Here is a 14,148-nt window from a genome sequence, read left to right on the forward strand (position 1 = left end):
GAGAGCAGCAATCCACGGCAGTGATTTGCTCCTGGCTGCCAGAGCAGAGCAGCAGGCTCAGCTGTCAGAACTTCCCAGAGCAATGAAAGGGGAGGGGCCCATGGCTCTGTAGCAGGAATGCAGGGCAGGCGAGTTCACGGCAGGCATTGTGGGATACTGGAGGAGTCCAGTTATGGTGATATAATGAACAGCAGCATCTACTCTGTCACTTTAAGTTTGCTGCAAAAAGCTCTAGACCTCCCATCGAAGTTGTTTTATTTTGTCAGCAAAACAGGGCAGTTTTGTCGCCAGACGTGGCATTGCAGTTTGTACACCAGCCACAAGCTGCTGACCAAGGTAGCCTTGTGTTTTTTACACACCTGAGCAATATAATTCTGCTGAAACAACTTTGCAGTGCAGACCTGGCCAAAGATTCACTCACACACAACTTGTAAGGACAACATCACCTGCTCCTCTGCCTTGCAGAATCCAAACACAAACAAAGCTTGTCAGGCCCCAATGACGATGGCAGGGCGTCTGGTGTGGGCAGACAGTGGGTTTTAGCAACCCACAGGCACCATGGCTTAGCTGGTTAAAACATCTGTTTTGTAAACAGGAGATCCTGGGTTCAACTCCCAGTGGTGCCTTGTTGACTGGTTGTTGGGGCACTTGTTTTTGGCTACTGTCAGAAGACAGGATTCAGAGCTAGATGGGCCTTTGGTCTAGCCCAGTGTGGTTATTCTTATGGTTTAAATAACACTCACAGGTACTGATAATAGAGTTATTGAAAGTTTGGGAATTAGGAGCGGGTAGGTCAGTGGTCCAGTCCCCACATAGATGACACTCTCCCTCTGGGACAGGGGCAGGTCTGAGCTCTCACTTAACTGCTCCTTGTGGCTGCCAGAATCTGTGAGCAGCTTGTTTAGTTTATGCCAAAGGTTGAGTCCTGCTTTGTGCACCATGTGTGAGAATGAAAATCCTGAATTGCCTTTTGAAATAACGAATGCAGCAGGACATGTTATTGTCCCTACCCCAAAGCAGACAGACCAATGGAGAAATGCCGTCAAGTCCAAGGTAATACCTCACTGCCATTTTACGTTTTTTGCTTGTTTAGACTCCTTCAATCTGCCCGGTCCAGGCTGTCCTCTGCCTCAGCTGCTGCTCCCAGCCTGCTTTAGAGTCAAACATGCAGGGGCCCCAGGGGAACAGGCTGGGACAGGGCAGCAGCCTGGGTTGGGCTGGGAAGATGCTGGGAGTTCTGGTTCCCTGAGAACTGGCCCGGCTCCCTTCTCAACAGCGAACAAATCAATTCCACATCCCCTCCCCAGAAAAATCAGCCTAGAGACAAGAGCAGCAGGGGATGATTCCCTCTAGTTCCCACCGAGGCAGGAGAGAACCCAGGGTGTTTCTAGCAGAGCTTTTGGAACTGACGTGGGGAAACCAGCTTTTAATAACAGGCAGTTCCAGTTTAAGCTTGGTGTTTTTAACAATTTCTACAACATTAAAAAACCCTTCCACCGTAGTGGCACCATCCATAAAATTGCTTCAGCCTTACAGGTTCCTAAGTGCACAACTAAACATCTCTTGAAATCCAAGGGAGTGGAGATCAGTTAATGTTCAGAGTCATCCCACATAAAAGAACCATGGTGTCATACATACTGGCCCCCCATGTGGCCATCGCCTTTCCCTCCTCTCTGTTAAAAGTTTCAGTATTTTGCACAGAAACTTTCTTCCCTCAGGAGAGACCTGGGAACCAGGGCTGCCAGCCAGACAAACACCTTTAAGAGGAGGTGTCTTCTGTCAAAAAATGACCTCTCTCCTTCAGTTCAGTGACACCCTGAAATGTTACTTATCCTGGAAGAGCTGGAGGATTGAAAGCAGCTACATCAAACCCCTGTGTAGCTAACAGGACTGAACACAAACACTCCCTTGGATCTGAAGAGATGTTTAGTTTTACCCTTGGTAAACTACAAGACTAAAGGGAAAGGCGGCGGTGGTGTCAAATATAAAGTGTGAAACACAAAACAATCATCATAATGTCCATAGTGACTGCAAAATCTTTCTATATTCTTCTTATTATCATCAGTGTATTATTTTCTCTGTCATCTAGACATTGACTAGACCTTGACCAAGAAATTTGCATCTTGTTAAAATAATTGACTACCCCTGGTTAAGGCAATGGACTTGACACCCACTCGGGTAGTGATTAGCTGCCAAATCTTAACAACTGGTTCCCTATAAAAAGTTCTGATTTAATGGGGGGGGAGTGGAGGAGGGGCTGGGGGAGGGGAGATATACCCATGGGGCTGGGAGCCCCTGCAGGGCCTGGGGCAAATTGCCTCACTTGCCCCCCGGCAACCCTAGATCTTGCAGCCCCCTCCCCCCCTTACCTTGCCAGCAGCTCAAAGCAACAGGACAACTCAGGAGCTCAACTGAGCTGCTCAGCTCCTGGCCATGCTGCAGCTCTGCGGAGGGGTGGGGGGCTTGGGGGGAGACATCCTCGTGGGGCAAGGAGCCCAGGGCAAATAGCCCCACTTGCTCACCCCCCCCACAGCCCCAGAGCTTGCAGCCCCCTTACCTTGCAGGCAGCCCAGAGCTCAGCTGAGCTGCCCAGCTGCTGGCCATGCTGCAGCTCTTCGGGGTGGGGGAAGCAGGGGAGGGCCCGGGAGAGACATCCGCGTGGAGCCAGGGGCCCCTGCAGGGCCTGGGCCAATTGCCCCACTTGCCCCCTCCCCTTCCCTCTGACCAGCTGTGGAGCTGGCAGGAGGATCCCCCACGCACCTTGCCGGGTGTCTTAAAAAGCGGCAGCAGGACGACTCTCGAGCTCAGCTGAACTGCCCAGCTGGTGCCGGCAGCTGGCCACGCTGCAGCTGCGGGGAAGCCAGGGAAGGGCCCGGGAAGCCTCAGCCTCCCCAGCTGGGAATCCTGGGAGCAACAGGATGATCCGGCCCACGGACTGGAGTTCTTTGTCCACCTCCGGGCCCTTTAACAACCGGTTCTCCACAGAGGTCTAATTTTAGCAACCGGTTTTTGGGAGCTTGTGGGAACCGGCTCCAGCTCAACATTGCACTCGAGTGTCTCCATGAAGGTTCAGTACTAACAACAGTGGCTGCCTTACAGCCATAGCTTTTAATCAGGGCAATACATTGATATAAATTCCTGTTAAATCATTTCTCAGCCAGACTCCATTGCCCACATTCCTTAAGACACTGGGCCACCATGTGGACGTTTCATTTCCCTCTTCAATTTCACACAGAGGCACAATTTCCTTTGCACAGATTCATGAACAGCAAAACCTCCCCGTGTCTCTTGTCTGAGCCAGGGCATTCGATTCCAGTGAACTCTTCTGTCCTGCAATGGCAATGGTCAGACAGAGGGGACGTGGCCACCTGCATCCCTGCCAGGGAGATATTGGCTCGGCTCTTTCTTTCTGCTGCTGTTGTCAGTCCATGAAACATCAGGGATGGAATGCGAGGTTGGGCTCACACAGCAATCCCCTGAAACATTTCAGTGCCCCAGAGAAATCCTGCTCCCGGCTATTGGAATGATATGGTAGAGATTTGAATAGGAGAGGGACTGTCAGAATTGTCAGGTTGGGGAATGAACAACAATCTATTGCAATGTCGTTAGCCACAAACACACTCTAATCATGCTCCAGCTGGAAGGGAAATGGGCAGGAACTGTTGCTGTTCACCATGGACACATTTACACTAATGCACAGCCGTGAGTGTGCTGGGGGAGCTGGTCTGAGCAATTTGAAGTGACAAGTCTGTGAGAATAGAAACATTGTGTAGGGGAACAGCTGCACTTTGAGTAGTTGTGGCCAAGTGGTTAAGGCACCAGACTAGGAATCTATGGGGGTTTCCCCACACAGGTTCAAATCTTTCCAACTACGGAAGCATTAGTGTATTGTCATTGCTGTTGTCATGGATGCTGCCTGAGCATCCATGGAACCAGATCTAGTCTCACTCTGAGGCTGTCTACACTTAAAATTCTGCTGTAGCACTGTGGAGTAGACAGTTGCTACAGTAAGGGGAGGGGTTTTCCATCCCTGTAATAGCTACATTGACAGAACAATCTTTCCTTTCATTTAGCACTATCTAACCATGGCTTAGGTCAGCTTAATTATACTGGCTCTGGGGTTTTTTACACCCTGAAAAACGTACTAGTTAGAGGGTTTATTCCATCACCCTCCCATTCCCTGGTCCTTCTTGCATGACCAGAGAGCAGCAATACCCGAAGTTCAAAGGTGCAAACAATTCAATGTTTATTGGGGTAAACTTCCTGCAAGCAATGATTCCAGTTTCCTTCCTCTGTATCCCCCTTCCCAGCTCTGACACCACAGAGGCTTGTCTGTGTCCTTGTTCCCATTCCCCTCTTAGCAAAACATAATTCCAGTTCCCCTACCCCATTCCCATTTCCCCCCTTTACTTCCTGATTGACTGCAATCTATATAGTAAAACTGGAGTTCTGCTTAGCTATACCTTAGCTAATCATTTTACTGAAATGTAACTAACCAATCCTAACATACTGTAACATGATTATCTAACCAATTATACCCCACCACCTTAATTGGTTTACATCCAACAATTTAATTATACAGCAGACAGAAACGGTTACAGAACCAGATAGAGATTATACAGACAAGCAATAGGAAAGTGGGGACTACAGTGACAGAACAACAAAGAAATGAGGATTTCACACCCGAGCTATTGAGCAGTGAGTTGTTGCCAGATGGGATGCTATCATGGTAGAGGTTATGGGTGCTGATTGCTTAACTGTCTGGCCCACAAGGCAGGATTTTGAGGTTCACCATTACTGTCTCAGAATGCTAGCACCCATCTTTTGTTCACTTAAAACGCGAGCAGGGAGATTACAACACCGCAGAACTCATGGAGCTCCAGGAAACGTGTAACTTTAGGTGCGGGTGAGTGTGTCTAAAAATCAGCTGTGCTGTGGAAGGTCTCTAGGAGTTGAAAGAGATGTGCCATCTCGACCTTCCTAAATAATTAATCAAATATTAATGAAAACTAGGGTTGATAAGTCATGTTCTTTGTAGCATTAGGCTGGTGGATTGGTCTAAAGTGCTAGTTTTAAGACTCTTTTTTCCTATCTCTTGGGTGTTCTGGTCTCTGCATAGAGACATGGTTTCAAATCCCACTCCTGATATTACCATTTAATTCTATCGGGAGATAATGGCCTCACTTCAATCTCCTTTGGAACAATAGAACACCATTTGCTTAGCTTTTCTCTTCCAGTAGTTGTGAGAGAAGCTCCAAACCAGGGGGAAACAGGGCCTCTTCTCTCGACCGATCAATTTTTGTCTTTCTTCATTCCAAGCCATTTTCTGAGATACATCCATATTTCCCACACTATTGTGTTTAGCGTTCTTTGCTTTTATGAAACTTTAGAGTCATCATTTAATTGCCACACAACTGTACTGCTGAAGTGAAGTGAAGTGAAACAATATTTTTTGGATATGCTTGCAGAAGAGTTTTGCTTTCTGACCTGGAAATGAACAGGGCCTACCTGAGGGGCACAATGCTACTCCCTTTTCTTGGCTTATCCAAAAAACATACGTTCTTGATGGCCTTTGTTTCCCTGTTCATCAAGGGGAAATCAGCTGGTGTAGCAGCTACTGAGAAAGCCTTAGAAAAGGGCTCCAGGTTTCACATTAGCCAGTTTCTGTAGTGTAGTGGTTACCACGTTTGGTTTATATGCAAAAGGTCCCTGGTTCAAAACCAGGTAGAAACAATACTGGTCTCTTATTGCTCCAAGTCCTTTCTCAAATACATCCATAGCTTTTATGATTTCTTCCTCGTTATTTTTTCCCCTTTCATGGAGCTTTAAATTCAAAAGGAGAAGCTTAGCCAGCATTTTGAGGGAAGGAACAGACCATCATTTGGGAGACCGCCCGCTCCATAACAAATCTGAGAGTAGAAGAATCCCAATCCATTGTCCAGCATATTTAGCTGCCAGACAGCAGTTTTTCTCTTGCCTTTTTTTTTTTTTTGAGCTAACCTTGAGTCCAGGGCACACACACTCTCTGCCCCACACATCAAATCTGGCCCTGCTGCAAAGTGACCCCTAAGAACCAGCAACCTGCACGAGAGCATGACTGGGGGGAAAGGGTTTCCCATGAAGCATATAAGCCACTGGATGCGTTGGAAAAAGGCAGCTCTGAGTGTAACAGTCAGCAAAGAAGGTCTGTTTGGGGATGTGGCTCAGTGGTACAGTGCCTACTTTGCATGTATCAGGCCCTGGGTTCACTCCCCACATTTGTCTTTCACCCCTGCTGCTTTGCTTATGCCCAGCTGGCATGTGGCCCAGCCAGTCTCCCTGCACAAGTTTTGGTCCTGAGCAGTGAGGTCAAAGTGCCAATTGCATGGAAGCTCTGTGGGGGTTTCTGCTCCTAAAGCACCATGGTGACTCTAAGACTCCCATCCACTGAGCTGCTTGATGAGGAAGGACTGGAGAGAAGGGTCCCATCAGCACAGAGGGAGGGACAAGGACATGGAGGAGCAGTCAGTGCTGAAAGAGGTCAGTGATTTACACAAGACAGGGGACACTGGCCCTTGGAGGGGACAGGAGGTGAGGGCAGCTTGTTTACGATGATGAATAGAACAAAAGGCTGGAATCAATGAAACATGAGACCATAGAAGGAGAAGGGGAGCTCCACAGAGGGCCCTCGGTGCTCATACATCCCAGTTCATAAGTACACAACATAAGAATGGTCACATTGGGTCAGATCAAAGGTCCATGTAGCCTAGTAGCCTGTCTTCTTACAGTGGCCGATCCTAGGTGCCCCAGGGTTCCACAGGTTGACTGTGTGTTATGTGAAGAAATATTTCCTTTTGTTTGGTTTAAACCTGCTGCCTCTTCATTTCATTTGGTGACCCCTAGTTCTTGTGTCTAGAGGAGTAAATAACGCTTCCTTATTTACTCTCTCCAACCCAATCATTGTTTTATAGACGTCTATCATCTCTTTTCCAAGCTGAAAAGTCTCAGTCTTATTAATCACTCTTCATATGAAAGCTGCTTCATACCCCCAATCATTTTTGTTGCCCTTTTCTGAATCTTTTCCAATTACAATATATCTTTTATCAGGTGGGGTGACCACATCTGCACGCAGTATTCAAGATGTCGGTGTGCCATGGATTTCTGTAGAGGCGCCCTGGCTTGTCCTAGATAGCGAGAATAGACAAACAGGGACCCAGCCCCCTACAGTGATCCCATGGACAAGAACCAGGTTGTTTGTGGGGTGAAGGTTTCCTCTGAACAAAGGGGAGCTGAAATCCCTCAGTGTCCTGGAACTTAAGCAATGAAAGCTTCAAACCCTTCATAGCTGTGCATTGAGGTGCATCAGCAGAAGGTTGGGCTGGAACAGGGGTCAGCAACCTATGGCACGTGAGCCAATTTTTAATGCCACGCTGGGGCCTGCTGGGACTCCAGTGTGCCGTTAAAAATCCTGCTGGCGCGGTAACCCACTGGCCCCTCCCCTGCCTTCCCCCGGAGCCCTGCCGCCAAGTGCACAGCGCTCTGGGGGCCAGGGCTCCGCACTCCTGCGGGGCAGCGTTTGGCTCTGCGGGGAGTGAAAGATGCTCCCCGCTCATCTGGCGCCCTGCCACCTTGCGCGCAGCACTTTGAGGGGCAGGGCTGCGTGCACTGCGGCAGGGCTCTGAATGAGCGGGAAGCCTTATGGTAAGGGGTCTGGGGTTGGGGGTGGGTTGGAGTAAGCAGGGGGCAGAGGACAGGGAGCAGGGTGAGCTGGATGGGGCGTGGGATCCCGGGGGGCTGGTTGGGGTGGGGGTCTCTGGAGGGGGCAGTCAGGGAGCAGGGGGGTGGATGGGGCATGGGAGTCCTGGGATCTGTTAGGGGTTGGGGGGTGGATAGAAGACAGGGCAGTCAGGGAACAGGGAGTAAGGAGGGTCCTGGGGGCACAGTTAGGGCTCTGGGGGGGGTCAGGGAACAAGGAGCTGGGTAGGTTGGATGAGTCTGAAGTTCTGAGGGGGGCTGTCAGGAGGTAGGGGTATGGAGAGTGGTTTTGGCAGGCAGAGAGTGTGGGGGGGTGTATGGGTCCAGAGTTCTGGGGGTCCTGTCAGGGGGCGGGGAGCGGTTAGATAGTCATGGGAGTCCGGGAGGTTCTGTCTGGGTGCAGGGGTGTGGATAAGGGTTGGAGCAGTCAGGGGACAGGTAGGGGGTAGGGCCCTATGGGGGCAGTCAGGGGACATAGGGCAGGGAGGCTTAGATAGGGAGTGGGATCCTAGGAGGAGGTAGTCGGGACAAGGAGCGGGGGGATGAGAGTTCTGGGGGAGGAAGTCATCCACCCTCTGCCCGGAGCCCTGACCCCTCCCCCTCAGGCTCCTGCCCTGAGCCTTGCACCCCCACACCCCGCCCAGGCCCCTGCCCTGAGCCCTGTACCACCCAGCCGTCTGTTGACTCCTTCACTCCTCTACCTCCCCATTACTCCAGCCCTGACTCTGGCACCCTCACACATACCCAGCCCCCCTACTCTGACACCTGCACCCCTTCACATGCCCCCAGCCCTGACTCTTGCACCCCCATCCCCAGCCTCCCCACATCCCATGCACCCCGCACATCCCCACCCTGAGCAGCAAACGGGAGCTCCTGCACCCCTCTGCACACATTCCCACCTGCATCCCTCATGTCAAATGGGAGCTCCCCAGGTAAGTGCCCCAACTCCCAAACCTCCTGCCCCAACCCTGAGCTCCCTCCCTCATTCTAGCTCCTGGCCAGGCCCTTCACCCCCAGCCCTGTGCTCGGTCCACTCCCACCCTCAGCTCAGTGCAGAGAGAGGAAGAGAATGGGCCAGAACCAGGGAGAAGGTAGGTACCCACTGTACGTGGGCAGGGCCAGGACCCCAGACCGGCAGCGGCCTGAGCAGGTCCGGCAGCCGGGATCCCGGCTGCCAGGAGCCAGCGGATGGAACCCGAGTGGCAGTGGACTGAGTCTGGGGTCCTGGCTGCCAGCCCCGCACAGCCCGCTGCCGGTCTGGGGTTCTGGCTGACAGACTCTTCCCAGCTGGGGTCCTGGCTGCAGGCCCCACTCAGCCCACTGCCAGCCTAGATGAACAGAACCCCAGACCGCAGCAGGCTGAGTGGGCCGGCGGCGTAAGATCAACATTTTAATTTAATTTTAAATAAAGCTTCTTAAACATTTTGAAAACCTTGTTTATTTTACAGTACACTAGTTTAGTTATATAATATACAGACTTGTAGAGAGAGACCTTCCAAAAAACATTAAAATGTATTACCGGATGCGAAACCTTACATTAGAGTGAATAAATGAAAACTTGGTACACCACTTCTGAAAGGTTGCCAGCTCCTGGGCTGGAGGAACCTGGAGAGTACATTTCTATTTAATCTAATCTACATTTCCATTTCTTTGGTTTTTGTAGGTTAAATTAATGCAGCCTCTGCTCCACTCTCTCCCAAGGGTGTAATGTTGCTGTGCACAATGAGAAATCTTGGGAAAAGATTGAAATGAAATGGAAGCAGCATATGGTGGCGGAACCTAAGGAATTAAAAGCCCTTTGATTCTTGTGTGTGTGCACTGACTTTGAACCAGAAGTGTAAGTTTTCTCGCTTTGTGGCTGCAGCCAGTGAAATATTTAAATGTCTATCAGGGATGGTCTAGACAGTATTTGGTCCTGCCATGAGGGCAGGGGACTAGACTCGATGACCTCTCGAGGTCCCTTCCAGTCCTAGAGTCTATGAATCTATGAAACTGGATTTTCCTAAATGCTATAGAGTGTGAGTTCCTGGGAATGGGCACTGGGAAAAGGAGCAAGAGGAGAAAGGCAGAGACATTGGAGAAGAATAATGGGGGGAGAAGAAAGAGACAGAGAACACAGAGAGACAATAAATGATTGAAGATGTCCCAACTCGATCTTGCTCATCACAGGTGTTCAGAAAGCTGGGTAGTTATAGGTTTCAAATATCAAGGGGATCTCCACATACCTGATCTCTTTCTCCTGGCTCCCATTTTAGTATTAATTTTTATTTTGAAATGTTTGGCTTACGCCGATCTTCTCTTTCCCTAACTGTAGTGCAATTTGGGTGGGGTTTTTGTTGTTGTTTTTTCGCTTTCCTTTTGTTCATATCAATATAATTGTAACAGCAAAGGAATCTGTAGGAGCAAAAACTGACTCAAAACTTTATTTCCCCATCATGCAGGAACATGATACAAACATCGCACACAGCTGGAATCATAACACAGAAGGCCAGGAGGTGGGAGATGCAGGGTTCCAAGTGTTCTGTCTTCTCAGATGACACATTCCAGCCCCTTGTATTCCTCCCTCCTGTGTGACCTGCTGGGCTTTGACACATTTATTGTTTCATTCTATTGATAATGTGATTTTAGCACAATGTGACTGAAATTAAACCACTTCTAGACAAGGAACCAACAAAAGAGAAAAGCCATTATTGCATTGGCTGGGAATTGAAGCCAGGTCAACTGTTTGGAAGGCAGCTATGTTCACCACTATACCACCAACACAGCTGGCAGGAGCAGCTTTCGTGCAGGCTACGTGTGCTGGCAAAGGGGGTTACATATGACCATGGAGCTAGTAAGCAGGGTGGATGGGCTGGAAGCAGCCTGACAGCTGGGAGCAGAGTTAGGGGGCAAAGGTGAACCAGAGCCAGAGCAGGTTGTCTATGGGACCAAGTATATGCAGAGTATCTTTGACAGAGGTTTGTTCAACCTGTTCTTAAAAACCTCCAAGGACAGAGACTCCACAGACACCCTTGGGAGCCTATTCCAGAGCTTAACTACCCTCAGAGTTAGAAAGCTGTTCCCAATATCTAACGTGAATCTCGCTGGCTGCAGATTAAGCCCATTACTTCTTGTCCTACCATCAGTGGACATAGAGACCAATTGATCATTGTCCTATTTATAAAGACCAAACTTTTCCCTCTGCAATCATCCGTTAAATGGTTACTATCCTCTCTTCTTGCTTGGGGTACAATGGAAGAGGAGAAAATACCCTCTTAACATAGGATGCAAATGTCAGTTTGTTCTCTCTTCATGTTTTACTGAAGCTAAGAGAGAGGAAGAAACATGACCTGCTGAAGAGAACAGAGAGTTTGTTTCATTTTGATCTGTGAGTATTAGCAGAAGAGTGACACCTAAGGTTTGTTGCGACCACCCACCATGGGGCTTGAATTTATGATGGTGGGATTAAGAGCATCATGCTCTACCAACAGAGCTAACTAGATTTAAAGTCAGTCAACTGCCCAGTCGCAGTGTAGAAGGTTCCCTGAAGGTGTTTATTTGTGAACTGAGGTTCCCTGTCTGAGGCCTGGTCTACAATACGCTGTTAAACCGATTTTAACAGCGTTAAATCGATTTAACGCTGCACCCGTCCACACTACACTGCTCTTTATATCGATTTAAAGGGCTCTTTAAATTGATTTAAAGGGCTTTTTAAATCAATTTCTTTACTCCTACAAAACGAGAGGAGTAACGCTAAAATCGATATTACTATATCGGATTAGGGTTAGTGTGGACGCAAATCGACGTTATTGGCGTCATTATTTTACAGTAACTACTCACAGTGCACTGCTCCAGAAATCGACGCTAGCCTCGGACCATGGACGGACACCACTGAATTAATGTTCCTAGTCTGGACGCGCACAATCCACTTTATAATATCTGTTTTATAAAATCAGTTTAAGCTAATTCGAATTTATCCTGTAGTGTAGACGTAGCCTGACATTTGCCTTCTTTCCTGGTTTGTTATGTCTCCAGCGAGCAAACCAAAGCTGTCACTAGGCTGGTTAGATGCTGCTTTCTAGCCCAGTGAGCTGGGGTTGATTTAACATGCTGCCGCCATCAGCTGGTCAGAGCAACCAGGGCTGGAGGTCAGAATTTAGGATTCTCCCACCAAGGGGAGGTGCTGTTGGACTCATCTAGTGGGGGAGAGTCTGAAAAAGTTGCTTGGTTCCCAGAGAGGGGGCAGACAAGCTGGTGCCACACACACATTTTCACAGGGAATCAGGCCTCCCCTTGGGAAAAACTCAAAAGAAGCCCAGACCCAGGAGTGTCAGAGAAGGGAATCACTGTTTGCTTTAAGAGATGGGTGAGGGAAACCTGCAGGTCCTTAGATCCCTTCAGCACCTTATAGAACCATTTGTGAGGAAAGTCTGGGGAAGCCAAGGAGGACAAGGAGAGGGAAAAAGGCCTTGCAGCTGTTGTGCAATCACCATGCTCTCAGCAGAAGGGTCCAGGGAGCTCTGCTCTCAGAACACACAAGATGGCAAAGTTCAGAGCCCTGTTGCACGGAGTCAGACTGCGATCAGCTCACAGTGAGAGGAAGCAACACCCCTCCCTTGGTCTCTATGCCAGAGCTCCTATCATCTGAGTGTCCTTCCTGCAAGAGTCGGCTGCTGAGAGGGTTGCGATGGGGTAAATGAAGACAGAGGAGGATTGTTCCTCCTGGGTTTTTTTTGCGTGGCTCTGTGATCCTGCTGGAGGAAGCATCCTTAGAGTTTATTTCAGTGGCTTGTGTAGGGCTGAGGTTGTGACCCAGAGTACAGGGGTTCCTGTACTCTCTGTTCTTAACCCCTCAGGGAGTGGACAATGGAGTACTGTCAGAAAGTGGATAGAAAGTAGCCTAAGAAAGTGTAGCATAAGTGAGAAAAAAAGCAACATTATCAGCTCCCTGGTGGTCTAGTGGTTAGGATTTGGCACTTTCACTACCAAGGTCTGGGTTCAATTCCCAGTCAGGGAAAAGTGACTTCAATTAAAAAAACGCTTCAGTTATTTTTCACTTGCAATGTAAATAAATCTGTGGCTGTTTCCTCATTCCTCCATCTTCCCAGTGTCTCCATGGCAGGGCTGGCTCCAGGCACCTAGAGATGACCAATGGAATGGGGAGGCTTCTGTGGCTATTGGGTCCTCTCAGTCCCCATTGGAGGGAAAGACTCACTGCCAAAAGTGGCAGAGGTAGAGCTGCTGCTGATTGCAGCTTTTTTATTTTTTTTTTCTCCTGGGGGGGCAAAAATGCTGGATCTGGCCCTGCTCCATGGAAGACAATTTGTTAAATCCCAGATGAGTGGAGTTCTATCAGTTCTCAGCCTGAGTCCTTAGGTCTTAATCCTGAGGATATTGTCTCATCATGGGGCCATTTCCCTCCTCTCTTTCATACAGAAGTACAATTTTCCTTGCACAGACAAAGGAACAGCAAGATCTTTCTCTGTCCCTTGTGCAAAGCAGGGGGCCAAATTCCATGGAAACAATGGATGAGTTGGGGCCCTGGGCACATCCAGCCCTGGCAGTGAGATGTTCCCTCCCCTCTTTCTTTATGCTCCTGTTGTTATTTCATGGATTGTCTGGGATGGGGGAAAAGCTGAGTTCACTCCAGGTGAAGGGTAAAAAGGATCCTCAAAGTCTCAGGACCCAACCCCTGCTACCAGGATCACTGAGGTGTTGGGGATTTGATTAGGAAAGGGACTATGTGAATTGTCTAGGTGGGGAATGAATAACAATCTACAACCAGATCCACCTCATTAACCCCTGACACAGGCTAATCCTGCTGCGGATAGAAGGGAAACTGGGAGTGATTCTTTGCTGTTCAGCCATGGAAACAGTGACCCAATTGCACCGCAGTGAATGTGCTGGGGAAAGTTGGACTTCACAGGCAGGTGGAAACACCTAGAACTCCGCCCCCCACTTCTGCCACCAGGGTGAGGTGTTGAGCTGCTCACAGCATCCCCCACAATGACCTTACAGCAGGGGATTGCAGCACCCCCACCACCCAATGCAGGGGAGAGGGCTTAGTGTATCTCTGCACGCTGAGTCCAGGGCACAAACTTTCTGTGCCCCACACATAGAATCTTGCCCTGCTGCAAAGTGAGTCCTATGAACAAGTAACCTCCAGGAGAGCAGGCCTGGTCCTCAGAGAGGGGAATGGGCTTCTCGTGAAGCTTATAGGTCACTGGATGCAGTGAGAACAGGAAGGCTCTGAGTATAACCCATAGCAAACACAGCCCATCTGGGGATGTAGCTCAGTGGTAGAGCACATGCTTTGCATGTATGAGGTCCTGGGTTCAATCTCCAGGTTCATTTTTTCACCTTGCTGCTTTGCTCATGCCCAGAGGGGATGTGGCCCACCAGTATCCCTGCACCAGTTTCAGTCCTGCTCAGTGA

At 49.3% G+C, this 14,148-nt stretch overlaps 3 non-coding genes across 3 annotated transcripts; all 3 read left to right on the forward strand.

Annotated features, from left to right (window-relative positions):
* The first annotated feature begins 552 nt into the window (after positions 1 to 552).
* TRNAT-UGU (transfer RNA threonine (anticodon UGU)) lies at positions 553 to 626 on the forward strand. The gene has a single exon. It is a non-coding gene; the product is annotated as a tRNA-Thr (tRNA).
* Positions 627 to 5,660: 5,034 nt separating this feature from the next.
* On the forward strand, positions 5,661 to 5,733 carry TRNAI-UAU (transfer RNA isoleucine (anticodon UAU)). Its single transcript has one exon. It is a non-coding gene; the product is annotated as a tRNA-Ile (tRNA).
* A 6,925-nt stretch (positions 5,734 to 12,658) lies between these two features.
* TRNAE-UUC (transfer RNA glutamic acid (anticodon UUC)) lies at positions 12,659 to 12,730 on the forward strand. Its single transcript has one exon. It is a non-coding gene; the product is annotated as a tRNA-Glu (tRNA).
* Positions 12,731 to 14,148: the final 1,418 nt, after the last annotated feature.

Source organism: Gopherus flavomarginatus, assembly GCF_025201925.1.
Source record: "Gopherus flavomarginatus isolate rGopFla2 chromosome 12 unlocalized genomic scaffold, rGopFla2.mat.asm SUPER_12_unloc_2, whole genome shotgun sequence".
Classification (NCBI taxonomy): domain Eukaryota; kingdom Metazoa; phylum Chordata; order Testudines; family Testudinidae; genus Gopherus; species Gopherus flavomarginatus.